Source organism: Pristiophorus japonicus, chromosome 14 (assembly GCF_044704955.1).
Source record: "Pristiophorus japonicus isolate sPriJap1 chromosome 14, sPriJap1.hap1, whole genome shotgun sequence".
Lineage (NCBI taxonomy): Eukaryota > Metazoa > Chordata > Chondrichthyes > Pristiophoridae > Pristiophorus > Pristiophorus japonicus.
Window position 1 is genome coordinate 23,606,911 of NC_091990.1, and position 27,206 is coordinate 23,634,116.

Consider the following 27,206-nt stretch of genomic DNA (forward strand, 5'->3'; position numbering starts at 1 on the left):
TTCCCCTGACATTGAATGTTACTGGGGTACAGGTTCCATGGGCATTGAATGTTACTGGGGTACAGGTTCTCTGGGAACTGAATGTTACTGGGGTACAGGTACCCCTGGAACTGAATGTTCCTGGGGTACAGGTTCCACTGGCACTGAATGTCACTGGGGTACAGGTTCCACAAGCACTGAATGTGACTGGGGCACAGGTTCCCCAGGCACTGAATGTTACTGGGGTACAGGTTCCCGGCCACTGAATGTTACTGGGGTACAGGTTCTCTGGGAACTGTATGTTACTGGGGTACAGGTTCCCCAGGCACTGAATGTTACTGGGGTACAGGTTCACCGGGCACTGAATGTTACTGGGGAAAAGGTTCCCTGGGCACTGAATGTTACTGGGGTATAGGTTCCCTGGGCACTGAATGTTACTGGGGTACAGGTTCCACTGGCACTGAATGTTACTGGGGTACAGGTTCACCAGGCACGAAATGTTACTGGGGAATAGGTTCCCCTGGCACTGAATGTTACTGGGGCCAGATTCCCTGGACACTGAATGTTACTGGGGTACAGGATCCCCTGGCACTGAATGTTACTGGGGGACTGGTTCCCTGGGCACTGAATGTTACTGGGGTATAGGTTCCCTGGGCACTGAATGTTACTGGGGTACAGGTTCCCTGGGCACTGATTGTTACTGGGATGCAGGTTCCCTGGGCACTGAATGTTACTAGGGTACAGGTTCCCCAGGCACTGAATGTTACTGGGGTACAGGTTCCCCGGGCACTGAATGTTACTGGGTTACAGGTTCCCCGGGCACTGAATGTTACTGGGGTACAGGTTACCCGGGCATTGAATGTTACTGGGGTACAGGTTCCCCAGGCACTGAATGTTTCTGGGGTACAGGTTCTCTGGGCACTGAATATTACTGGAGTACAGGTTCCCCTGGCACTGAATGTTACTGGGGTACAGGTTCCCTGGGCATTGAATGTTACTGGGGTACAGGTTCCCCAGCACTGAATGTTACTGGGGTACAGGTTCCCCAGGCACTAAATGTTACTGGGGTACAGGTTCTCTGGGCACTGAATGTTATTGGGGTACAGGTTCCCCAGGCACTAAATGTTACTGGGGTGCAGGTTCCCTGGGCACTGAATGTTACTGGGGTACAGGTTCCCCAGGCACTGAATGTCACTGGGGTACAGGTTCCCCAGGCACTAAATGTTACTGGGGTGCAGGTTCCCTGGACACTGAATGTTATTGGGGTACAGTTTCCCCAGGCAATGAATGTTATTGGGGTACAGGTTGCCTGGGCACTGAATGTTACTGGGGTACAGGATCCCTGGGCACGGAATGTTACTGGGGTACAGGTTTCCCAGGCACTGAATGTTACTGGGGTACAGGTTCCCTGGACACTGAATGTTACTGGGGTACAGGTTCCCCTGGCACTGAATGTTACTGGGGTACAGGTTACCTGGGCACTGAATGTTATTGGGGTACAGGTTCCCCTGGCACTGAATGTTACTGGGGTACAGGTTCCCTGGGCAATGAATGTTACTGCGGTACAGGTTCTCTGGGAACTGAATGTTAATGGGGTACAGGTTCCCCAGGCACTGAATGTTACTGGGGTACAGGTTCACCAGGCACTGAATGTTACTGGGGTATAGGTTCCCTGGGCACTGAATGTTACTGGGGTATAGGTTCCCTGGGCACTGAATGTTACTGGGGTACAGGTTCCGCTGGCACTGAATGTTACTGGGGTACAGGTTCACCAGGCACGGAATGTTACTGGGGAATAGGTTCCCCTGGCACTGAATGTTACTGGGGGACAGATTCCCTGGACACTGAATGTTACTGGGGTACTGGATCCCCTGGCACTGAATGTTACTGGGGTACTGGTTCCCTGGGCACTGAATGTTACTGGGGTACAGGTTCCCTGGGCACTGAATGTTACTGGGGTACAGGTTCCCTGGGCACTGATTGTTACTGGGGTGCAGGTTCCCTGGGCACTGAATGTTACTAGGGTACAGGTTCCCCAGGCACTGAATGTTACTGGGGTACAGGTTCCATGGGTATTGAATGTTATTGGGGTACAGGTTCTCTGGGAACTGAATGTTACTGGGGTACAGGTACCCCTGGAACTGAATGTTCCTGGGGTACAGGTTCCACTGGCACTGAATGTCACTGGGGTACAGGTTCCACAAGCACTGAATGGGTTACTGTGGTGCAGGTTCCCTGGGCACTGAATGTTACTGGGGTACAGGTTCTCTGGGAACTGAATGTTACTGGGGTACAGGTTCCCTGGGCAATGAATGTTACTGCGGTACAGGTTCTCTGGGAACTGAATGTTACTGGGGTACAGGTTCCCTGGGCACTGAATGTGACTGGGGCACAGGTTCCCCAGGCACTGAATGTTACTGGGGTACAGGTTCCCGGCCACTGAATGTTACTGGGGTACAGGTTCTCTGGGAACTGTATGTTACTGGGGTACAGGTTCCCCAGGCACTGAATGTTACTGGGGTACAGGTTCACCAGGCACTGAATGTTACTGGGGTATAGGTTCCCTGGGCACTGAATGTTACTGGGGTATAGGTTCCCTGGGCATTGAATGTTACTGGGGTACAGGTTCCACTGGCACTGAATGTTACTGGGGTACAGGTTCACCAGGCACGAAATGTTACTGGGGAATAGGTTCCCCTGGCACTGAATGTTACTGGGGCCAGATTCCCTGGACACTGAATGTTACTGGGGTACAGGATCCCCTGGCACTGAATGTTACTGGGGGACTGGTTCCCTGGGCACTGAATGTTACTGGGGTATAGGTTCCCTGGGCACTGAATGTTACTGGGGTACAGGTTCCCTGGGCACTGATTGTTACTGGGGTGCAGGTTCCCTGGGCACTGAATGTTACTGGGGTACAGGTTCCCCAGGCACTGAATGTTACTGGGGTACAGGTTCCCCGGGCACTGAATGTTACTGGGTTACAGGTTCCCCGGGCACTGAATGTTACTGGGGTACAGGTTACCCGGGCATTGAATGTTACTGGGGTACAGGTTCCCCAGGCACTGAATGTTTCTGGGGTACAGGTTCTCTGGGCACTGAATATTACTGGAGTACAGGTTCCCCTGGCACTGAATGTTACTGGGGTACAGGTTCCCTGGGCATTGAATGTTACTGGGGTACAGGTTCCCCAGGCACTGAATGTTACTGGGGTACAGGTTCCCCAGGCACTAAATGTTACTGGGGTACAGGTTCTCTGGGCACTGAATGTTATTGGGGTACAGGTTCCCCTGGCACTGAAAGTTACTGGGGTACAGGTTCTCTGGGCACTGAATGTTACTGGGGTACAGGTTCCCCACGCACTGAATGTTGCTGGGGTACAGGTTCCCCAGGCACTGAATGTTACTGGGGTATGGGTTCCCCTGGCATTGAATGTTACTGGGGTACAGGTTCCCTGGGCACTGAATGTTACTTGGATACAGGTTCCCTGGGCACTGAATGTTACTGGGGTACAGGTTCCCCTGGCACTGAATGTTACTGGGGTACAGGTTCCCCGGGCACTGAATGTTACTGGGGTACAGGTTCCCCGGGCACTGAATGTTACTGGGGACAGGTTCCCTGGCACTGAATGTTACTGGGGTATAGGTTCCCTGGGCACCGAATGTGAATGGGGTACAGGTTCCTTGAGCACTGAATATTACTGGGGTACAGGTTCCCTGGGCAATGAATGTTACTGGGGTATGGGTTCCCCAGGCACTGAATGTTACTGGGGTACAGGTTTTCTGGGAACTGAATGTTACTGGGGTACAGGTTCCCATGGCACTGAATGCTACTGGGGTACAGGTTCCCCAGGCACTGAATGTTACTGGGGTATACGTTCCCCAGGCACTGAATGTTACTGGGGTACATGTTCCCCGGGCACTGAATGTTATTGGGGTACAGGTTCCGCTGGCACTGAATGTTACTGGGGTACAGGTTCCCTGGGCACTGAATGCTATTGGGGTACAGGTTCCGCTGGCACTGAATGTTACTGGGGTACAGGTTCCCCAGGCACTGAATGTTACTGGGGTACAGGTTCCTCAGACACTAAATGTTACTGGGGGACAGGTTCCCTGGGCACTGAATGTTACTGGGGTACAGGTTCCCCAGGCACTGAATGTCACTGGGGTACAGGTTCCCCAGGCACTAAATGTTACTGGGGTGCAGGTTCCCTGGACACTGAATGTTATTGGGGTACAGTTTCCCCAGGCAATGAATGTTATTGGGGTACAGGTTGCCTGGGCACTGAATGTTACTGGGGTACAGGATCCCTGGGCACGGAATGTTACTGGGGTACAGGTTTCCCAGGCACTGAATGTTACTGGGGTACAGGTTCCCTGGACACTGAATGTTACTGGGGTACAGGTTCCCCTGGCACTGAATGTTACTGGGGTACAGGTTACCTGGGCACTGAATGTTATTGGGGTACAGGTTCCCCTGGCACTGAATGTTACTGGGGTACAGGTTCCCTGGGCATTGAATGTTACTGGGGTACAGGTTCTCTGGGAACTGAATGTTACTGGGGTACAGGTACCCCTGGAACTGAATGTTCCTGGGGTACAGGTTCCACTGGCACTGAATGTTACTGGGGTACAGGTTCCACAAGCACTGAATGGGTTACTGGGGTACAGGTTCTCTGGGAACTGAATGTTACTGGGGTACAGGTTCCCTGGGCAATGAATGTTACTGCGGTACAGGTTCTCTGGGAACTGAATGTTAATGGGGTACAGGTTGCCTGGGCACTGAATGTTACTGGGGTACAGGTTCCCCAGGCACTGAATGTTACTGGGGTACAGGTTCCCGGCCACTGAATGTTACTGGGGTACAGGTTCTCTGGGAACTGAATGTTACTGGGGTACAGGTTCCCCAGGCACTGAATGTTACTGGGGTACAGGTTCACCAGGCACTGAATGTTACTGGGGTATAGGTTCCCTGGGCACTGAATGTTACTGGGGTATAGGTTCCCTGGGCACTGAATGTTACTGGGGTACAGGTTCCGCTGGCACTGAATGTTACTGGGGTACAGGTTCACCAGGCACGGAATGTTACTGGGGAATAGGTTCCCCTGGCACTGAATGTTACTGGGGGACAGATTCCCTGGACACTGAATGTTACTGGGGTACTGGATCCCCTGGCACTGAATGTTACTGGGGTACTGGTTCCCTGGGCACTGAATGTTACTGGGGTACAGGTTCCCTGGGCACTGAATGTTACTGGGGTACAGGTTCCCTGGGCACTGATTGTTACTGGGGTGCAGGTTCCCTGGGCACTGAATGTTACTAGGGTACAGGTTCCCCAGGCACTGAATGTTACTGGGGTACAGGTTCCCCGGGCACTGAATGTTACTGGGTTACAGGTTCCCCGGGCACTGAATGTTACTGGGGTACAGGTTACCCGGGCACTGAATGTTACTGGGGTACAGGTTCCCCCGGCACTGAATGTTACTGGGGTACAGGTTCTCTGGGCACTGAATATTACTGGGATACAGGTTCCCCTGGCACTGAATGTTACTGGGGTACAGGTTCCCTGGGCATTGAATGTTACTGGGGTACAGGTTCCCCAGGCACTGAATGTTACTGGGGTACAGGTTCCCCAGGCAGTGAATGTTACTGGGGTACAGGTTCTCTGGGCACTGAATGTTACTGGGGTACAGGTTCCCCTGGCACTGAAAGTTACTGGGGTACAGGTTCTCTGGGCACTGAAAGTTACTGGGGTACAGGTTCCCCTGGCACTTAATGTTACTTGGATACAGGTGCCCTGGGCACTGAATGTTACTGGGGTACAGGTTCCCCTTGCACTGAATGTTACTGGGGTACGGGTTCCCCAGGCACTGAATGTTACTGGGGTACTAGTTCCCCAGGCACTGAATATTACTGGGGTCCAGGTTCCTCGGGCACTGAATGATACTGGGGGCCAGGTTCCCCGTGCAATGAATGTTACTGGGCTACAGGTTCCCCAGGCACTGAATGTTACTGGGGTGCAGATTCCCTGGGAACTGAATGTTACTCGGGTACGGGTTCCACCGACACTGAATGTTACTGTGGTATAGGATCCCCTGGCACTGAATTGTTTCTGGGGTACAGGATCCCCTCGCACTGAATGTTACTGGGGTACAGGTTCCCCGGGCACTGAATGTTACTGGGGTACAGGATCCCCTGGCACTGAATGTTACTGGGATACAGGTTCCCCGGGCACTGAATGTTACAGGGGTACTAATTCCCTGGGCACTGAATGTTACTGGGGTACAGGTTCCCCAGGCACTGAATGTTACGGGGTACAGGTTCCCTTGGCACTGAATATTACTGGGGTACAGGTTCCCCGGACACTGAATGTTACTGGGGTACAGGTTCCCCAGGCACTGAATGTTACTGGGGTACAGGTACCCTTGGCCCTGAATATTACTGGGGTACAGGTTCCCCGGACACTGAATGTTACTGGTGTAGAGGTTCCACAGGCACTGAATGTTACTGGGGTACAGGTTCCCCGGGCACTGAATGTTACTGGGGTACAGGTTCCCTGGCACTGAATGTTACTGGGGTACACGTTCACCAGACAGTGAATGTTACTGGGGTACAGGTTCCCTGGCACTGAATGTTACTGGGGTACAGGTTACCCAGGCACTGAATGTTACTGTTATACAGGTTCCCTGGCACTGAATGTTACTGGGGTACAGGTATCCTGGGCACTGAATGTTACTGGGGTACAGTTTCCCCAGACACTGAATGTTACTGGGGTACAGGTTCCCTGGCACTGAATGTAACTGGGGTACAGGTTATCTGGGCACTGAATGTTACTGGGGTACAGGTTCCCTGGGCACTGAATGTTACTAGGGTACAGGTTCCCCAGGCACTGAATGTTACTGGGGTACAGGTTCCCCGGGCACTGAATGTTACTGGGTTACAGGTTCCCCGGGCACTGAATGTTACTGGGGTACAGGTTACCCGGGCATTGAATGTTACTGGGGTACAGGTTCCCCAGGCACTGAATGTTACTGGGGTACAGGTTCTCTGGGCACTGAATATTACTGGAGTACAAGTTCCCCTGGCACTGAATGTTACTGGGGTACAGGTTCCCTGGGCATTGAATGTTACTGGGGTACAGGTTCCCCAGGCACTGAATGTTACTGGGGTACAGGTTCCCCAGGCACTAAATGTTACTGGGGTACAGGTTCTCTGGGCACTGAATGTTGTTGGGGTACAGGTTCCCCTGGCACTGAAAGTTACTGGGGTACAGGTTCTCTGGGCACTGAATGTTACTGGGGTACAGGTTCCCCACGCACTGAATGTTGCTGGGGTACAGGTTCCCCAGGCACTGAATGTTACTGGGGTATGGGTTCCCCTGGCATTGAATGTTACTGGGGTACAGGTTCCCTGGGCACTGAATGTTACTTGGATACAGGTTCCCTGGGCACTGAATGTTACTGGGGTACAGGTTCCACTGGCACTGAATGTTACTGGGGTACAGGTTCCCTGGGCACTGAATGCTATTGGGGTACAGGTTCCGATGGCACTGAATGTTACTGGGGTACAGGTTCCCCAGGCACTGAATGTTACTGGGGTACAGGTTCCTCAGACACTAAATGTTACTGGGGGACAGGTTCCCTGGGCACTGAATGTTACTGGGGTACAGGTTCCCCAGGCACTGAATGTTACTGGGGTACAGTTTCCCCAGGCAATGAATGTTACTGGGGTACAGGTTGCCTGGGCACTGAATGTTACTGGGGTACAGGATCCCTGGGCACGGAATGTTACTGGGGTACAGGATCTCCTGGCACTGAATGTTACTGGGGTACTGGTTCCCTGGGCACTGAATGTTACTGGGGTACAGGTTCCCTGGGCACTGAATGTTACTTGGGTACAGGTTCCCTGGGCACTGATTGTTACTGGGGTGCAGGTTCCCTGGGCACTGAATGTTACTAGGGTACAGGTTCCCCAGGCACTGAATGTTACTGGGGTACAGGTTCCCCGGGCACTGAATGTTACTGGGGTACATGTTACCCGGGCATTGAATGTTACTGGGGTACAGGTTCCCCAGGCACTGAATGTTACTGGGGTACAGGTTCTCTGGGCACTGAATATTACTGGAGTACAGGTTCCCCTGGCACTGAATGTTACTGGGGTACAGGTTCCCCTGGCACTGAATGTTACTGGGGTACAGGTTCCCTGGGTATTGAATGTTACTGGGGTACAGGTTCCCTGGACACTGAATGTTACTGGGGTACAGGTTCCCCTCGCACTGAATGTTACTGGGGTACAGGTTACCTGGGCACTGAATGTTATTGGGGTACAGGTTCCCCTGGCATTGAATGTTACTGGGGTACAGGTTCCATGGGCATTGAATGTTACTGGGGTACAGGTTCTCTGGGAACTGAATGTTACTGGGGTACAGGTACCCCTGGAACTGAATGTTCCTGGGGTACAGGTTCCACTGGCACTGAATGTCACTGGGGTACAGGTTCCACAAGCACTGAATGGGTTACTGGGGTACAGGTTCCCTGGGCACTGAATGTTACTGGGGTACAGGTTCTCTGGGAACTGAATGTTACTGGGGTACAGGTTCCATGGGCAATGAATGTTACTGCGGTACAGGTTCTCTGGGAACTGAATGTTACTGGGGTACAGGTTCCCTGGGCACTGAATGTGACTGGGGCACAGGTTCCCCAGGCACTGAATGTTACTGGGGTACAGGTTCACGGCCACTGAATGTTACTGGGGTACAGGTTCTCTGGGAACTGAATGTTACTGGGGTACAGGTTCCCCAGGCACTGAATGTTACTGGGGTACAGGTTCACCAGGCACTGAATGTTACTGGGGTATAGGTTCCCTGGGCACTGAATGTTACTGGGGTACAGGTTCCACTGGCACTGAATGTTACTGGGGTACAGGTTCACCAGGCACGAAATGTTACTGGGGAATAGGTTCCCCTGGCACTGAATGTTACTGGGGCCAGATTCCCTGCACACTGAATGTTACTGGGGTACAGGATCCCCTGGCACTGAATGTTACTGGGGTACTGGTTCCCTGGACACTGAATGTTACTGGGGTACAGGTTCCCTGGGCACTGAATGTTACTGGGGTACAGGTTCCCTGGGCACTGATTGTTACTGGGGTGCAGGTTCCCTGGGCACTGAATGTTACTAGGGTACAGGTTCCCCAGGCACTGAATGTTACTGGGGTACAGGTTCCCCGGGCACTGAATGTTACTGGGTTACAGGTTCCCCGGGCATTGAATGTTACTGGGGTACAGGTTCCCCAGGCACTGAATGTTACTGGGGTACAGGTTCCCCAGGCACTAAATGTTACTGGGGTACAGGTTCTCTGGGCACTGAATGTTATTGGGGTACAGGTTCCCCTGGCACTGAAAGTTACTGGGGTACAGGTTCTCTGGGCACTGAATGTTACTGGGGTACAGGTTCCCCACGCACTGAATGTTGCTGGGGTACAGGTTCCCCAGGCACTGAATGTTACTGGGGTATGGGTTCCCCTGGCATTGAATGTTACTGGGGTACAGGTTTCCTGGGCACTGAATGTTACTTGGATACAGGTTCCCTGGGCACTGAATGTTACTGGGGTACAGGTTCCCCTGGCACTGAATGTTACTGGGGTACAGGTTCCCCGGGCACTGAATGTTACTGGGGTACAGGTTCCCCGGGCACTGAATGTTACTGGGGACAGGTTCCCTGGCACTGAATGTTACTGGGGTATAGGTTCCCTGGGCACCGAATGTGAATGGGGTACAGGTTCCTCAGACACTAAATGTTACTGGGGGACAGGTTCCCTGGGCACTGAATGTTACTGGGGTACAGGTTCCCCAGGCACTGAATGTCACTGGGGTACAGGTTCCCCGGGCACTGAATGTTACTGGGTTACAGGTTCCCCGGGCATTGAATGTTACTGGGGTACAGGTTCCCCAGGCACTGAATGTTACTGGGGTGCAGGTTCCCCAGGCACTAAATGTTACTGGGGTACAGGTTCTCTGGGCACTGAATGTTATTGGGGTACAGGTTCCCCTGGCACTGAAAGTTACTGGGGTACAGGTTCTCTGGGCACTGAATGTTACTGGGGTACAGGTTCCCCACGCACTGAATGTTGCTGGGGTACAGGTTCCCCAGGCACTGAATGTTACTGGGGTATGGGTTCCCCTGGCATTGAATGTTACTGGGGTACAGGTTCCCTGGGCACTGAATGTTACTTGGATACAGGTTCCCTGGGCACTGAATGTTACTGGGGTACAGGTTCCCCTGGCACTGAATGTTACTGGGGTACAGGTTCCCCGGGCACTGAATGTTACTGGGGTACAGGTTCCCCGGGCACTGAATGTTACTGGGGACAGGTTCCCTGGCACTGAATGTTACTGGGGTACAGGTTCCCCAGGCACTGAATGTTACTGGGGTACAGGTTCCTCAGACACTAAATGTTACTGGGGGACAGGTTCCCTGGGCACTGAATGTTACTGGGGTACAGGTTCCCCAGGCACTGAATGTCACTGGGGTACAGGTTCCCCAGGCACTAAATGTTACTGGGGTGCAGGTTCCCTGGGCACTGAATGTTATTGGGGTACAGTTTCCCCAGGCAATGAATGTTATTGGGGTACAGGTTGCCTGGGCACTGAATGTTACTGGGGTACAGGATCCCTGGGCACGGAATGTTACTGGGGTACAGGTTTCCCAGGCACTGAATGTTACTGGGGTACAGGTTCCCTGGCAACTGAATGTTACTGGGGTACAGGTTCCCCTGGCACTGAATGTTACTGGGGTACAGGTTAACTGGGCACTGAATGTTATTGGGGTACAGGTTCCCATGGCACTGAATGTTACTGGGGTACAGGTTCCACAAGCACCGAATGGGTTACTGGGGTACAGGTTCTCTGGGAACTGAATGTTACTGGGGTACAGGTTCCCTGGGCAATGAATGTTACTGCGGTACAGGTTCTCTGGGAACTGAATGTTAATGGGGTACAGGTTCCCTGGGCACTGAATGTTACTGGGGTACAGGTTCCCCAGGCACTGAATGTTACTGGGGTACAGGTTCCCGGCCACTGAATGTTACTGGGGTACAGGTTCTCTGGGAACTGAATGTTATTGGGGTACAGGTTCCCCAGGCACTGAATGTTACTGGGGTACAGGTTCACCAGGCACTGAATGTTACTGGGGTATAGGTTCCCTGGGCACTGAATGTTACTGGGGTATAGGTTCCCTGGGCACTGAATGTTACTGGGGTACAGGTTCCGCTGGCACTGAATGTTACTGGGGTACAGGTTCACCAGGCACGGAATGTTACTGGGGAATAGGTTCCCCTGGCACTGAATGTTACTGGGGGACAGATTCCCTGGACACTGAATGTTACTGGGGTACTGGATCCCCTGGCACTGAATGTTACTGGGGTACTGGTTCCCTGGGCACTGAATGTTACTGGGGTACAGGTTCCCTGGGCACTGAATGTTACTGGGGTACAGGTTCCCTGGGCACTGATTGTTACTGGGGTGCAGGTTCCCTGGGCACTGAATGTTACTAGGGTACAGGTTCCCCAGGCACTGAATGTTACTGGGGTACAGGTTCCCCGGGCACTGAATGTTACTGGGTTACAGGTTCCCCGGGCACTGAATGTTACTGGGGTACAGGTTACCCGGGCACTGAATGTTACTGGGGTACAGGTTCCCCAGGCACTGAATGTTACTGGGGTACAGGTTCTCTGGGCACTGAATATTACTGGGGTACAGGTTCCCCTGGCACTGAATGTTACTGGGGTACAGGTTCCCTGGGTATTGAATGTAACTGGGGTACAGGTTCCCCAGGCACTGAATGTTACTGGGGTACAGGTTCCTCAGGCACTGAATGTTACTGGGGTACAGGTTCTCTGGGCACTGAATGTTACTGGGGTACAGGTTCCCCTGGCACTGAAAGTTACTGGGGTACAGGTTCCCCGGACACTGAATGTTACTGGGGTACAGGTTCCCCAGGCACTGAATGTTACTGGGGTACAGGTACCCTTGGCCCTGAATATTACTGGGGTACAGGTTCCCCGGACACTGAATGTTACTGGTGTAGAGGTTCCACAGGCACTGAATGTTACTGGGGTACAGGTTCCCCGGGCACTGAAAGTTACTGGGGTACAGGTTCCCTGGCACTGAATGTTACTGGGGTACACGTTCACCAGACAGTGAATGTTACTGGGGTACAGGTTCCCTGGCACTGAATGTTACTGGGGTACAGGTTACCCAGGCACTGAATGTTACTGTTATACAGGTTCCCTGGCACTGAATGTTACTGGGGTACAGGTATCCTGGGCACTGAATGTTACTGGGGTACAGTTTCCCCAGACACTGAATGTTACTGGGGTACAGGTTCCCCTGGCACTTAATGTTACTTGGATACAGGTTATCTGGGCACTGAATGTTACTGGGGTACAGGTTCCCTGGGCACTGAATGTTACTAGGGTACAGGTTCCCCAGGCACTGAATGTTACTGGGGTACAGGTTCCCCGGGCACTGAATGTTACTGGGTTACAGGTTCCCCGGGCACTGAATGTTACTGGGGTACAGGTTACCCGGGCATTGAATGTTACTGGGGTACAGGTTCCCCAGGCACTGAATGTTACTGGGGTACAGGTTCTCTGGGCACTGAATATTACTGGAGTACAGGTTCCCCTGGCACTGAATGTTACTGGGGTACAGGTTCCCTGGGCATTGAATGTTACTGGGGTACAGGTTCCCCAGGCACTGAATGTTACTGGGGTACAGGTTCCCCAGGCACTAAATGTTACTGGGGTACAGGTTCTCTGGGCACTGAATGTTGTTGGGGTACAGGTTCCCCTGGCACTGAAAGTTACTGGGGTACAGGTTCTCTGGGCACTGAATGTTACTGGGGTACAGGTTCCCCACGCACTGAATGTTGCTGGGGTACAGGTTCCCCAGGCACTGAATGTTACTGGGGTATGGGTTCCCCTGGCATTGAATGTTACTGGGGTACAGGTTCCCTGGGCACTGAATGTTACTTGGATACAGGTTCCCTGGGCACTGAATGTTACTGGGGTACAGGTTCCACTGGCACTGAATGTTACTGGGGTACAGGTTCCCTGGGCACTGAATGCTATTGGGGTACAGGTTCCGATGGCACTGAATGTTACTGGGTTACAGGTTCCCCGGGCACTGAATGTTACTGGGGTACAGGTTACCCGGGCACTGAATGTTACTGGGGTACAGGTTCCCCAGGCACTGAATGTTACTGGGGTACAGGTTCTCTGGGCACTGAATATTACTGGGGTACAGGTTCCCCTGGCACTGAATGTTACTGGGGTACAGGTTCCCTGGGTATTGAATGTAACTGGGGTACAGGTTCCCCAGGCACTGAATGTTACTGGGGTACAGGTTCCTCAGGCACTGAATGTTACTGGGGTACAGGTTCTCTGGGCACTGAATGTTACTGGGGTACAGGTTCCCCTGGCACTGAAAGTTACTGGGGTACAGGTTCCCCGGACACTGAATGTTACTGGGGTACAGGTTCCCCAGGCACTGAATGTTACTGGGGTACAGGTACCCTTGGCCCTGAATATTACTGGGGTACAGGTTCCCCGGACACTGAATGTTACTGGTGTAGAGGTTCCACAGGCACTGAATGTTACTGGGGTACAGGTTCCCCGGGCACTGAATGTTACTGGGGTACAGGTTCCCTGGCACTGAATGTTACTGGGGTACACGTTCACCAGACAGTGAATGTTACTGGGGTACAGGTTCCCTGGCACTGAATGTTACTGGGGTACAGGTTACCCAGGCACTGAATGTTACTGTTATACAGGTTCCCTGGCACTGAATGTTACTGGGGTACAGGTATCCTGGGCACTGAATGTTACTGGGGTACAGTTTCCCCAGACACTGAATGTTACTGGGGTACAGGTTCCCCTGGCACTTAATGTTACTTGGATACAGGTTATCTGGGCACTGAATGTTACTGGGGTACAGGTTCCCTGGGCACTGAATGTTACTAGGGTACAGGTTCCCCAGGCACTGAATGTTACTGGGGTACAGGTTCCCCGGGCACTGAATGTTACTGGGTTACAGGTTCCCCGGGCACTGAATGTTACTGGGGTACAGGTTACCCGGGCATTGAATGTTACTGGGGTACAGGTTCCCCAGGCACTGAATGTTACTGGGGTACAGGTTCTCTGGGCACTGAATATTACTGGAGTACAGGTTCCCCTGGCACTGAATGTTACTGGGGTACAGGTTCCCTGGGCATTGAATGTTACTGGGGTACAGGTTCCCCAGGCACTGAATGTTACTGGGGTACAGGTTCCCCAGGCACTAAATGTTACTGGGGTACAGGTTCTCTGGGCACTGAATGTTGTTGGGGTACAGGTTCCCCTGGCACTGAAAGTTACTGGGGTACAGGTTCTCTGGGCACTGAATGTTACTGGGGTACAGGTTCCCCACGCACTGAATGTTGCTGGGGTACAGGTTCCCCAGGCACTGAATGTTACTGGGGTATGGGTTCCCCTGGCATTGAATGTTACTGGGGTACAGGTTCCCTGGGCACTGAATGTTACTTGGATACAGGTTCCCTGGGCACTGAATGTTACTGGGGTACAGGTTCCACTGGCACTGAATGTTACTGGGGTACAGGTTCCCTGGGCACTGAATGCTATTGGGGTACAGGTTCCGATGGCACTGAATGTTACTGGGGTACAGGTTCCCCAGGCACTGAATGTTACTGGGGTACAGGTTCCTCAGACACTAAATGTTACTGGGGGACAGGTTCCCTGGGCACTGAATGTTACTGGGGTACAGGTTCCCCAGGCACTGAATGTTACTGGGGTACAGTTTCCCCAGGCAATGAATGTTACTGGGGTACAGGTTGCCTGGGCACTGAATGTTACTGGGGTACAGGATCCCTGGGCACGGAATGTTACTGGGGTACAGGATCCCCTGGCACTGAATGTTACTGGGGTACTGGTTCCCTGGGCACTGAATGTTACTGGGGTACAGGTTCCCTGGGCACTGAATGTTACTGGGGTACAGGTTCCCTGGGCACTGATTGTTACTGGGGTGCAGGTTCCCTGGGCACTGAATGTTACTAGGGTACAGGTTCCCCAGGCACTGAATGTTACTGGGGTACAGGTTCCCCGGGCACTGAATGTTACTGGGGTACAGGTTACCCGGGCATTGAATGTTACTGGGGTACAGGTTCCCCAGGCACTGAATGTTACTGGGGTACAGGTTCTCTGGGCACTGAATATTACTGGAGTACAGGTTCCCCTGGCACTGAATGTTACTGGGGTACAGGTTCCCCTGGCACTGAATGTTACTGGGGTACAGGTTCCCTGGGCATTGAATGTTACTGGGGTACAGGTTCCCTGGACACTGAATGTTACTGGGGTACAGGTTCCCCTCGCACTGAATGTTACTGGGGTACAGGTTACCTGGGCACTGAATGTTATTGGGGTACAGGTTCCCCTGGCATTGAATGTTACTGGGGTACAGGTTCCATGGGCATTGAATGTTACTGGGGTACAGGTTCTCTGGGAACTGAATGTTACTGGGGTACAGGTACCCCTGGAACTGAATGTTCCTGGGGTACAGGTTCCACTGGCACTGAATGTCACTGGGGTACAGGTTCCACAAGCACTGAATGGGTTACTGGGGTACAGGTTCCCTGGGCACTGAATGTTACTGGGGTACAGGTTCCCCAGGCACTGAATGTTACTGGGGTACAGGTTCCCGGCCACTGAATGTTACTGGGGTACAGGTTCTCTGGGAACTGAATGTTACTGGGGTACAGGTTCCCCAGGCACTGAATGTTACTGGGGTACAGGTTCACCAGGCACTGAATGTTACTGGGGTATAGGTTCCCTGGGCACTGAATGTTACTGGGGTACAGGTTCCACTGGCACTGAATGTTGCTGGGGTACAGGTTCACCAGGCACGAAATGTTACTGGGGAATAGGTTCCCCTGGCACTGAATGTTACTGGGGCCAGATTCCCTGCACACTGAATGTTACTGGGGTACAGGATCCCCTGGCACTGAATGTTACTGGGGTACTGGTTCCCTGGACACTGAATGTTACTGGGGTACAGGTTCCCTGGGCACTGAATGTTACTGGGGTACAGGTTCCCTGGGCACTGATTGTTACTGGGGTGCAGGTTCCCTGGGCACTGAATGTTACTAGGGTACAGGTTCCCCAGGCACTGAATGTTACTGGGGTACAGGTTCCCCGGGCACTGAATGTTACTGGGTTACAGGTTCCCCGGGCATTGAATGTTACTGGGGTACAGGTTCCCCAGGCACTGAATGTTACTGGGGTACAGGTTCCCCAGGCACTAAATGTTACTGGGGTACAGGTTCTCTGGGCACTGAATGTTATTGGGGTACAGGTTCCCCTGGCACTGAAAGTTACTGGGGTACAGGTTCTCTGGGCACTGAATGTTACTGGGGTACAGGTTCCCCACGCACTGAATGTTGCTGGGGTACAGGTTCCCCAGGCACTGAATGTTACTGGGGTATGGGTTCCCCTGGCATTGAATGTTACTGGGGTACAGGTTTCCTGGGCACTGAATGTTACTTGGATACAGGTTCCCTGGGCACTGAATGTTACTGGGGTACAGGTTCCCCTGGCACTGAATGTTACTGGGGTACAGGTTCCCCGGGCACTAAATGTTACTGGGGTACAGGTTCCCCGGGCACTGAATGTTACTGGGGACAGGTTCCCTGGCACTGAATGTTACTGGGGTATAGGTTCCCTGGGCACCGAATGTGAATGGGGTACAGGTTCCTCAGACACTAAATGTTACTGGGGGACAGGTTCCCTGGGCACTGAATGTTACTGGGGTACAGGTTCCCCAGGCACTGAATGTCACTGGGGTACAGGTTCCCCGGGCACTGAATGTTACTGGGTTACAGGTTCCCCGGGCATTGAATGTTACTGGGGTACAGGTTCCCCAGGCACTGAATGTTACTGGGGTGCAGGTTCCCCAGGCACTAAATGTTACTGGGGTACAGGTTCTCTGGGCACTGAATGTTATTGGGGTACAGGTTCCCCTGGCACTGAAAGTTACTGGGGTACAGGTTCTCTGGGCACTGAATGTTACTGGGGTACAGGTTCCCCACGCACTGAATGTTGCTGGGGTACAGGTTCCCCAGGCACTGAATGTTACTGGGGTATGGGTTCCCCTGGCATTGAATGTTACTGGGGTACAGGTTCCCTGGGCACTGAATGTTACTTGGATACAGGTTCCCTGGGCACTGAATGTTACTGGGGTACAGGTTCCCCTGGCACTGAATGTTACTGGGGTACAGGTTCCCCGGGCACTGAATGTTACTGGGGTACAGGTTCCCCGGGCACTGAATGTTACTGGGGACAGGTTCCCTGGCACTGAATGTTACTGGGGTACAGGTTCCCCAGGCACTGAATGTTACTGGGGTACAGGTTCCTCAGACACTAAATGTTACTGGGGGACAGGTTCCCTGGGCACTGAATGTTACTGGGGTACAGGTTCCCCAGGCACTGAATGTCACTGGGGTACAGGTTCCCCAGGCACTAAATGTTACTGGGGTGCAGGTTCCCTGGGCACTGAATGTTATTGGGGTACAGTTTCCCCAGGCAATGAATGTTATTGGGGTACAGGTTGCCTGGGCACTGAATGTTACTGGGGTACAGGATCCCTGGGCACGGAATGTTACTGGGGTACAGGTTTCCCAGGCACTGAATGTTACTGGGGTACAGGTTCCCTGGCCACTGAATGTTACTGGGGTACAGGTTCCCCTGGCACTGAATGTTACTGGGGTACAGGTTAACTGGGCACTGAATGTTATTGGGGTACAGGTTCCCATGGCACTGAATGTTACTGGGGTACAGGTTCCACAAGCACCGAATGGGTTACTGGGGTACAGGTTCTCTGGGAACTGAATGTTACTGGGGTACAGGTTCCCTGGGCAATGAATGTTACTGCGGTACAGGTTCTCTGGGAACTGAATGTTAATGGGGTACAGGTTCCCTGGGCACTGAATGTTACTGGGGTACAGGTTCCCCAGGCACTGAATGTTACTGGGGTACAGGTTCCCGGCCACTGAATGTTACTGGGGTACAGGTTCTCTGGGAACTGAATGTTATTGGGGTACAGGTTCCCCAGGCACTGAATGTTACTGGGGTACAGGTTCACCAGGCACTGAATGTTACTGGGGTATAGGTTCCCTGGGCACTGAATGTTACTGGGGTATAGGTTCCCTGGGCACTGAATGTTACTGGGGTACAGGTTCCGCTGGCACTGAATGTTACTGGGGTACAGGTTCACCAGACACGGAATGTTACTGGGGAATAGGTTCCCCTGGCACTGAATGTTACTGGGGGACAGATTCCCTGGACACTGAATGTTACTGGGGTACTGGATCCCCTGGCACTGAATGTTACTGGGGTACTGGTTCCCTGGGCACTGAATGTTACTGGGGTACAGTTTCCCTGGGCACTGAATGTTACTGGGGTACAGGTTCCCTGGGCACTGATTGTTACTGGGGTGCAGGTTCCCTGGGCACTGAATGTTACTAGGGTACAGGTTCCCCAGGCACTGAATGTTACTGGGGTACAGGTTCCCCGGGCACTGAATGTTACTGGGGTACAGGTTACCCGGGCACTGAATGTTACTGGGGTACAGGTTCCCCAGGCACTGAATGTTACTGGGGTACAGGTTCTCTGGGCACTGAATATTACTGGGGTACAGGTTCCCCTGGCACTGAATGTTACTGGGGTACAGGTTCCCTGGGCATTGAATGTTACTGGGGTACAGGTTCCCCAGGCACTGAATGTTACTGGGGTACAGGTTCCCCAGGCACTGAATGTTACTGGGGTACAGGTTCTCTGGGCACTGAATGTTACTGAGGTACAGGTTCCCCTGGCACTGAAATTTACTGGGGTACAGGTTCTCTGGGCACTGAAAGTTACTGGGGTACAGGTTCCCCTGGCACTTAATGTTACTTGGATACAGGTGCCCTGGGCACTGAATGTTACTGGGGTACAGGTTCCCCTTGCACTGAATGTTACTGGGGTACGGGTTCCCCAGGCACTGAATGTTACTGGGGTACTAGTTCCCCAGGCACTGAATATTACTGGGGTCCAGGTTCCTCGGGCACTGAATGATACTGGGGGCCAGGTTCCCCGTGCACTGAATGTTACTGGGCTACAGGTTCCCCAGGCACTGAATGTTACTGGGGTGCAGATTCCCTGGGAACTGAATGTTACTCGGGTACGGGTTCCACCGACACTGAATGTTACTGTGGTATAGGATCCCCTGGCACTGAATGTTTCTGGTGTACAGGATCCCCTCGCACTGAATGTTACTGGGGTACAGGTTCCCCGGGCACTGAATGTTACTGGGGTACAGGATCCCCTGGCACTGAATGTTACTGGGATACAGGTTCCCCGGGCACTGAATGTTACAGGGGTACTAATTCCCTGGGCACTGAATGTTACTGGGGTACAGGTTCCCCAGGCACTGAATGTTACGGGGTACATGTTCCCTTGGCACTGAATATTACTGGGGTACAGGTTCCCCGGACACTGAATGTTACTGGGGTACAGGTTCCCCAGGCACTGAATGTCACTGGGGTACAGGTACCCTTGGCCCTGAATATTACTGGGGTACAGGTTCCCCGGACACTGAATGTTACTGGTGTAGAGGTTCCACAGGCACTGAATGTTAGTGGGATACAGGTTCCCCGGGCACTGAATGTTACTGGGGTACAGGTTCCCTGGCACTGAATGTTACTGGGGTACACGTTCACCAGACAGTGAATGTTACTGGGGTACAGGTTCCCTAGCACTGAATGTTACTGGGGTACAGCTTACCCAGGCACTGAATGTTACTGTTATACAGGTTCCCTGGCACTGAATGTTACTGGGGTACAGGTATCCCGGGCACTGAATGTTACTGGGGTACAGTTTCCCCAGACACTGAATGTTACTGGGGTACAGGTTCCCTGGCACTGAATGTAACTGGGGTACAGTTTATCTGGGCACTGAAAGTTACTGGGGTACAGGTTCCCTGGGCACTGAATGTTACTAGGGTACAGGTTCCCCAGGCACTGAATGTTACTGGGGTACAGGTTCCCCGGGCACTGAATGTTACTGGGTTACAGGTTCCCCGGGCACTGAATGTTACTGGGGTACAGGTTACCCGGGCATTGAATGTTACTGGGGTACAGGTTCCCCAGGCACTGAATGTTACTGGGGTACAGGTTCTCTGGGCACTGAATATTACTGGAGTACAGGTTCCCCTGGCACTGAATGTTACTGGGGTACAGGTTCCCTGGGCATTGAATGTTACTGGGGTACAGGTTCCCCAGGCACTGAATGTTACTGGGGTACAGGTTCCCCAGGCACTAAATGTTACTGGGGTACAGGTTCTCTGGGCACTGAATGTTGTTGGGGTACAGGTTCCCCTGGCACTGAAAGTTACTGGGGTACAGGTTCTCTGGGCACTGAATGTTACTGGGGTACAGGTTCCCCACGCACTGAATGTTGCTGGGGTACAGGTTCCCCAGGCACTGAATGTTACTGGGGTATGGGTTCCCCTGGCATTGAATGTTACTGGGGTACAGGTTCCCTGGGCACTGAATGTTACTTGGATACAGGTTCCCTGGGCACTGAATGTTACTGGGGTACAGGTTCCACTGGCACTGAATGTTACTGGGGTACAGGTTCCCTGGGCACTGAATGCTATTGGGGTACAGGTTCCGATGGCACTGAATGTTACTGGGGTACAGGTTCCCCAGGCACTGAATGTTACTGGGGTACAGGTTCCTCAGACACTAAATGTTACTGGGGGACAGGTTCCCTGGGCACTGAATGTTACTGGGGTACAGGTTCCCCAGGCACTGAATGTTACTGGGGTACAGTTTCCCCAGGCAATGAATGTTACTGGGGTACAGGTTGCCTGGGCACTGAATGTTACTGGGGTACAGGATCCCTGGGCACGGAATGTTACTGGGGTACAGGATCCCCTGGCACTGAATGTTACTGGGGTACTGGTTCCCTGGGCACTGAATGTTACTGGGGTACAGGTTCCCTGGGCACTGAATGTTACTGGGGTACAGGTTCCCTGGGCACTGATTGTTACTGGGGTGCAGGTTCCCTGGGCACTGAATGTTACTAGGGTACAGGTTCCCCAGGCACTGAATGTTACTGGGGTACAGGTTCCCCGGGCACTGAATGTTACTGGGGTACAGGTTACCCGGGCATTGAATGTTACTGGGGTACAGGTTCCCCAGGCACTGAATGTTACTGGGGTACAGGTTCTCTGGGCACTGAATATTACTGGAGTACAGGTTCCCCTGGCACTGAATGTTACTGGGGTACAGGTTCCCCTGGCACTGAATGTTACTGGGGTACAGGTTCCCTGGGCATTGAATGTTACTGGGGTACAGGTTCCCTGGACACTGAATGTTACTGGGGTACAGGTTCCCCTCGCACTGAATGTTACTGGGGTACAGGTTACCTGGGCACTGAATGTTATTGGGGTACAGGTTCCCCTGGCATTGAATGTTACTGGGGTACAGGTTCCATGGGCATTGAATGTTACTGGGGTACAGGTTCTCTGGGAACTGAATGTTACTGGGGTACAGGTACCCCTGGAACTGAATGTTCCTGGGGTACAGGTTCCACTGGCACTGAATGTCACTGGGGTACAGGTTCCACAAGCACTGAATGGGTTACTGGGGTACAGGTTCCCTGGGCACTGAATGTTAATGGGGTACAGGTTCCCCAGGCACTGAATGTTACTGGGGTACAGGTTCCCGGCCACTGAATGTTACTGGGGTACAGGTTCTCTGGGAACTGAATGTTACTGGGGTACAGGTTCCCCAGGCACTGAATGTTACTGGGGTACAGGTTCACCAGGCACTGAATGTTACTGGGGTATAGGTTCCCTGGGCACTGAATGTTACTGGGGTACAGGTTCCACTGGCACTGAATGTTGCTGGGGTACAGGTTCACCAGGCACGAAATGTTACTGGGGAATAGGTTCCCCTGGCACTGAATGTTACTGGGGCCAGATTCCCTGCACACTGAATGTTACTGGGGTACAGGATCCCCTGGCACTGAATGTTACTGGGGTACTGGTTCCCTGGACACTGAATGTTACTGGGGTACAGGTTCCCTGGGCACTGAATGTTACTGGGGTACAGGTTCCCTGGGCACTGATTGTTACTGGGGTGCAGGTTCCCTGGGCACTGAATGTTACTAGGGTACAGGTTCCCCAGGCACTGAATGTTACTGGGGTACAGGTTCCCCGGGCACTGAATGTTACTGGGTTACAGGTTCCCCGGGCATTGAATGTTACTGGGGTACAGGTTCCCCAGGCACTGAATGTTACTGGGGTACAGGTTCCCCAGGCACTAAATGTTACTGGGGTACAGGTTCTCTGGGCACTGAATGTTATTGGGGTACAGGTTCCCCTGGCACTGAAAGTTACTGGGGTACAGGTTCTCTGGGCACTGAATGTTACTGGGGTACAGGTTCCCCACGCACTGAATGTTGCTGGGGTACAGGTTCCCCAGGCACTGAATGTTACTGGGGTATGGGTTCCCCTGGCATTGAATGTTACTGGGGTACAGGTTTCCTGGGCACTGAATGTTACTTGGATACAGGTTCCCTGGGCACTGAATGTTACTGGGGTACAGGTTCCCCTGGCACTGAATGTTACTGGGGTACAGGTTCCCCGGGCACTAAATGTTACTGGGGTACAGGTTCCCCGGGCACTGAATGTTACTGGGGACAGGTTCCCTGGCACTGAATGTTACTGGGGTATAGGTTCCCTGGGCACCGAATGTGAATGGGGTACAGGTTCCTCAGACACTAAATGTTACTGGGGGACAGGTTCCCTGGGCACTGAATGTTACTGGGGTACAGGTTCCCCAGGCACTGAATGTCACTGGGGTACAGGTTCCCCGGGCACTGAATGTTACTGGGTTACAGGTTCCCCGGGCATTGAATGTTACTGGGGTACAGGTTCCCCAGGCACTGAATGTTACTGGGGTGCAGGTTCCCCAGGCACTAAATGTTACTGGGGTACAGGTTCTCTGGGCACTGAATGTTATTGGGGTACAGGTTCCCCTGGCACTGAAAGTTACTGGGGTACAGGTTCTCTGGGCACTGAATGTTACTGGGGTACAGGTTCCCCACGCACTGAATGTTGCTGGGGTACAGGTTCCCCAGGCACTGAATGTTACTGGGGTATGGGTTCCCCTGGCATTGAATGTTACTGGGGTACAGGTTCCCTGGGCACTGAATGTTACTTGGATACAGGTTCCCTGGGCACTGAATGTTACTGGGGTACAGGTTCCCCTGGCACTGAATGTTACTGGGGTACAGGTTCCCCGGGCACTGAATGTTACTGGGGTACAGGTTCCCCGGGCACTGAATGTTACTGGGGACAGGTTCCCTGGCACTGAATGTTACTGGGGTACAGGTTCCCCAGGCACTGAATGTTACTGGGGTACAGGTTCCTCAGACACTAAATGTTACTGGGGGACAGGTTCCCTGGGCACTGAATGTTACTGGGGTACAGGTTCCCCAGGCACTGAATGTCACTGGGGTACAGGTTCCCCAGGCACTAAATGTTACTGGGGTGCAGGTTCCCTGGGCACTGAATGTTATTGGGGTACAGTTTCCCCAGGCAATGAATGTTATTGGGGTACAGGTTGCCTGGGCACTGAATGTTACTGGGGTACAGGATCCCTGGGCACGGAATGTTACTGGGGTACAGGTTTCCCAGGCACTGAATGTTACTGGGGTACAGGTTCCCTGGCCACTGAATGTTACTGGGGTACAGGTTCCCCTGGCACTGAATGTTACTGGGGTACAGGTTAACTGGGCACTGAATGTTATTGGGGTACAGGTTCCCATGGCACTGAATGTTACTGGGGTACAGGTTCCACAAGCACCGAATGGGTTACTGGGGTACAGGTTCTCTGGGAACTGAATGTTACTGGGGTACAGGTTCCCTGGGCAATGAATGTTACTGCGGTACAGGTTCTCTGGGAACTGAATGTTAATGGGGTACAGGTTCCCTGGGCACTGAATGTTACTGGGGTACAGGTTCCCCAGGCACTGAATGTTACTGGGGTACAGGTTCCCGGCCACTGAATGTTACTGGGGTACAGGTTCTCTGGGAACTGAATGTTATTGGGGTACAGGTTCCCCAGGCACTGAATGTTACTGGGGTACAGGTTCACCAGGCACTGAATGTTACTGGGGTATAGGTTCCCTGGGCACTGAATGTTACTGGGGTATAGGTTCCCTGGGCACTGAATGTTACTGGGGTACAGGTTCCGCTGGCACTGAATGTTACTGGGGTACAGGTTCACCAGACACGGAATGTTACTGGGGAATAGGTTCCCCTGGCACTGAATGTTACTGGGGGACAGATTCCCTGGACACTGAATGTTACTGGGGTACTGGATCCCCTGGCACTGAATGTTACTGGGGTACTGGTTCCTTGGGCACTGAATGTTACTGGGGTACAGTTTCCCTGGGCACTGAATGTTACTGGGGTACAGGTTCCCTGGGCACTGATTGTTACTGGGGTGCAGGTTCCCTGGGCACTGAATGTTACTAGGGTACAGGTTCCCCAGGCACTGAATGTTACTGGGGTACAGGTTCCCCGGGCACTGAATGTTACTGGGGTACAGGTTACCCGGGCACTGAATGTTACTGGGGTACAGGTTCCCCAGGCACTGAATGTTACTGGGGTACAGGTTCTCTGGGCACTGAATATTACTGGGGTACAGGTTCCCCTGGCACTGAATGTTACTGGGGTACAGGTTCCCTGGGCATTGAATGTTACTGGGGTACAGGTTCCCCAGGCACTGAATGTTACTGGGGTACAGGTTCCCCAGGCACTGAATGTTACTGGGGTACAGGTTCTCTGGGCACTGAATGTTACTGAGGTACAGGTTCCCCTGGCACTGAAATTTACTGGGGTACAGGTTCTCTGGGCACTGAAAGTTACTGGGGTACAGGTTCCCCTGGCACTTAATGTTACTTGGATACAGGTGCCCTGGGCACTGAATGTTACTGGGGTACAGGTTCCCCTTGCACTGAATGTTACTGGGGTACGGGTTCCCCAGGCACTGAATGTTACTGGGGTACTAGTTCCCCAGGCACTGAATATTACTGGGGTCCAGGTTCCTCGGGCACTGAATGATACTGGGGGCCAGGTTCCCCGTGCACTGAATGTTACTGGGCTACAGGTTCCCCAGGCACTGAATGTTACTGGGGTGCAGATTCCCTGGGAACTGAATGTTACTCGGGTACGGGTTCCACCGACACTGAATGTTACTGTGGTATAGGATCCCCTGGCACTGAATGTTTCTGGTGTACAGGATCCCCTCGCACTGAATGTTACTGGGGTACAGGTTCCCCGGGCACTGAATGTTACTGGGGTACAGGATCCCCTGGCACTGAATGTTACTGGGATACAGGTTCCCCGGGCACTGAATGTTACAGGGGTACTAATTCCCTGGGCACTGAATGTTACTGGGGTACAGGTTCCCCAGGCACTGAATGTTACGGGGTACATGTTCCCTTGGCACTGAATATTACTGGGGTACAGGTTCCCCGGACACTGAATGTTACTGGGGTACAGGTTCCCCAGGCACTGAATGTCACTGGGGTACAGGTACCCTTGGCCCTGAATATTACTGGGGTACAGGTTCCCCGGACACTGAATGTTACTGGTGTAGAGGTTCCACAGGCACTGAATGTTACTGGGATACAGGTTCCCCGGGCACTGAATGTTACTGGGGTACAGGTTCCCTGGCACTGAATGTTACTGGGGTACACGTTCACCAGACAGTGAATGTTACTGGGGTACAGGTTCCCTAGCACTGAATGTTACTGGGGTACAGCTTACCCAGGCACTGAATGTTACTGTTATACAGGTTCCCTGGCACTGAATGTTACTGGGGTACAGGTATCCCGGGCACTGAATGTTACTGGGGTACAGTTTCCCCAGACACTGAATGTTACTGGGGTACAGGTTCCCTGGCACTGAATGTAACTGGGGTACAGTTTATCTGGGCACTGAAAGTTACTGGGGTACAGGTTCCCTGGGCACTGAATGTTACTAGGGTACAGGTTCCCCAGGCACTGAATGTTACTGGGGTACAGGTTCCCCGGGCACTGAATGTTACTGGGTTACAGGTTCCCCGGGCACTGAATGTTACTGGGGTACAGGTTACCCGGGCATTGAATGTTACTGGGGTACAGGTTCCCCAGGCACTGAATGTTACTGGGGTACAGGTTCTCTGGGCACTGAATATTACTGGAGTACAGGTTCCCCTGGCACTGAATGTTACTGGGGTACAGGTTCCCTGGGCATTGAATGTTACTGGGGTACAGGTTCCCCAGGCACTGAATGTTACTGGGGTACAGGTTCCCCAGGCACTAAATGTTACTGGGGTACAGGTTCTCTGGGCACTGAATGTTATTGGGGTACAGGTTCCCCTGGCACTGAAAGTAACTGGGGTACAGGTTCTCTGGGCACTGAATGTTACTGGGGTACAGGTTCCCCACGCACTGAATGTTGCTGGGGTACAGGTTCCCCAGGCACTGAATGTTACTGGGGTATGGGTTCCCCTGGCATTGAATGTTACTGGGGTACAGGTTCCCTGGGCACTGAATGTTACTTGGATACAGGTTCCCTGGGCACTGAATGTTACTGGGGTACAGGTTCCCCTGGCACTGAATGTTACTGGGGTACAGGTTCCCCGGGCACTGAATGTTACTGGGGTACAGGTTCCCCGGGCACTGTATGTTACTGGGGACAGGTTCCCTGGCACTGAATGTTACTGGGGTATAGGTTCCCTGGGCACCGAATGTGAATGGGGTACAGGTTCCTTGAGCACTGAATATTACTGGGGTACAGGTTCCCTGGGCAATGAATGTTACTGGGGTACAGGTTTTCTGGGAACTGAATGTTACTGGGGTACAGGTTCCCATGGCACTGAATGCTACTGGGGTACAGGTTCCCCAGGCACTGAATGTTACTGGGGTATACGTTCCCCAGGCACTGAATGTTACTGGGGTACATGTTCCCCGGGCACTGAATGTTATTGGGGTACAGGTTCCGCTGGCACTGAATGTTACTGGGGTACAGGTTCCCTGGGCACTGAATGCTATTGGGGTACAGGTTCCGCTGGCACTGAA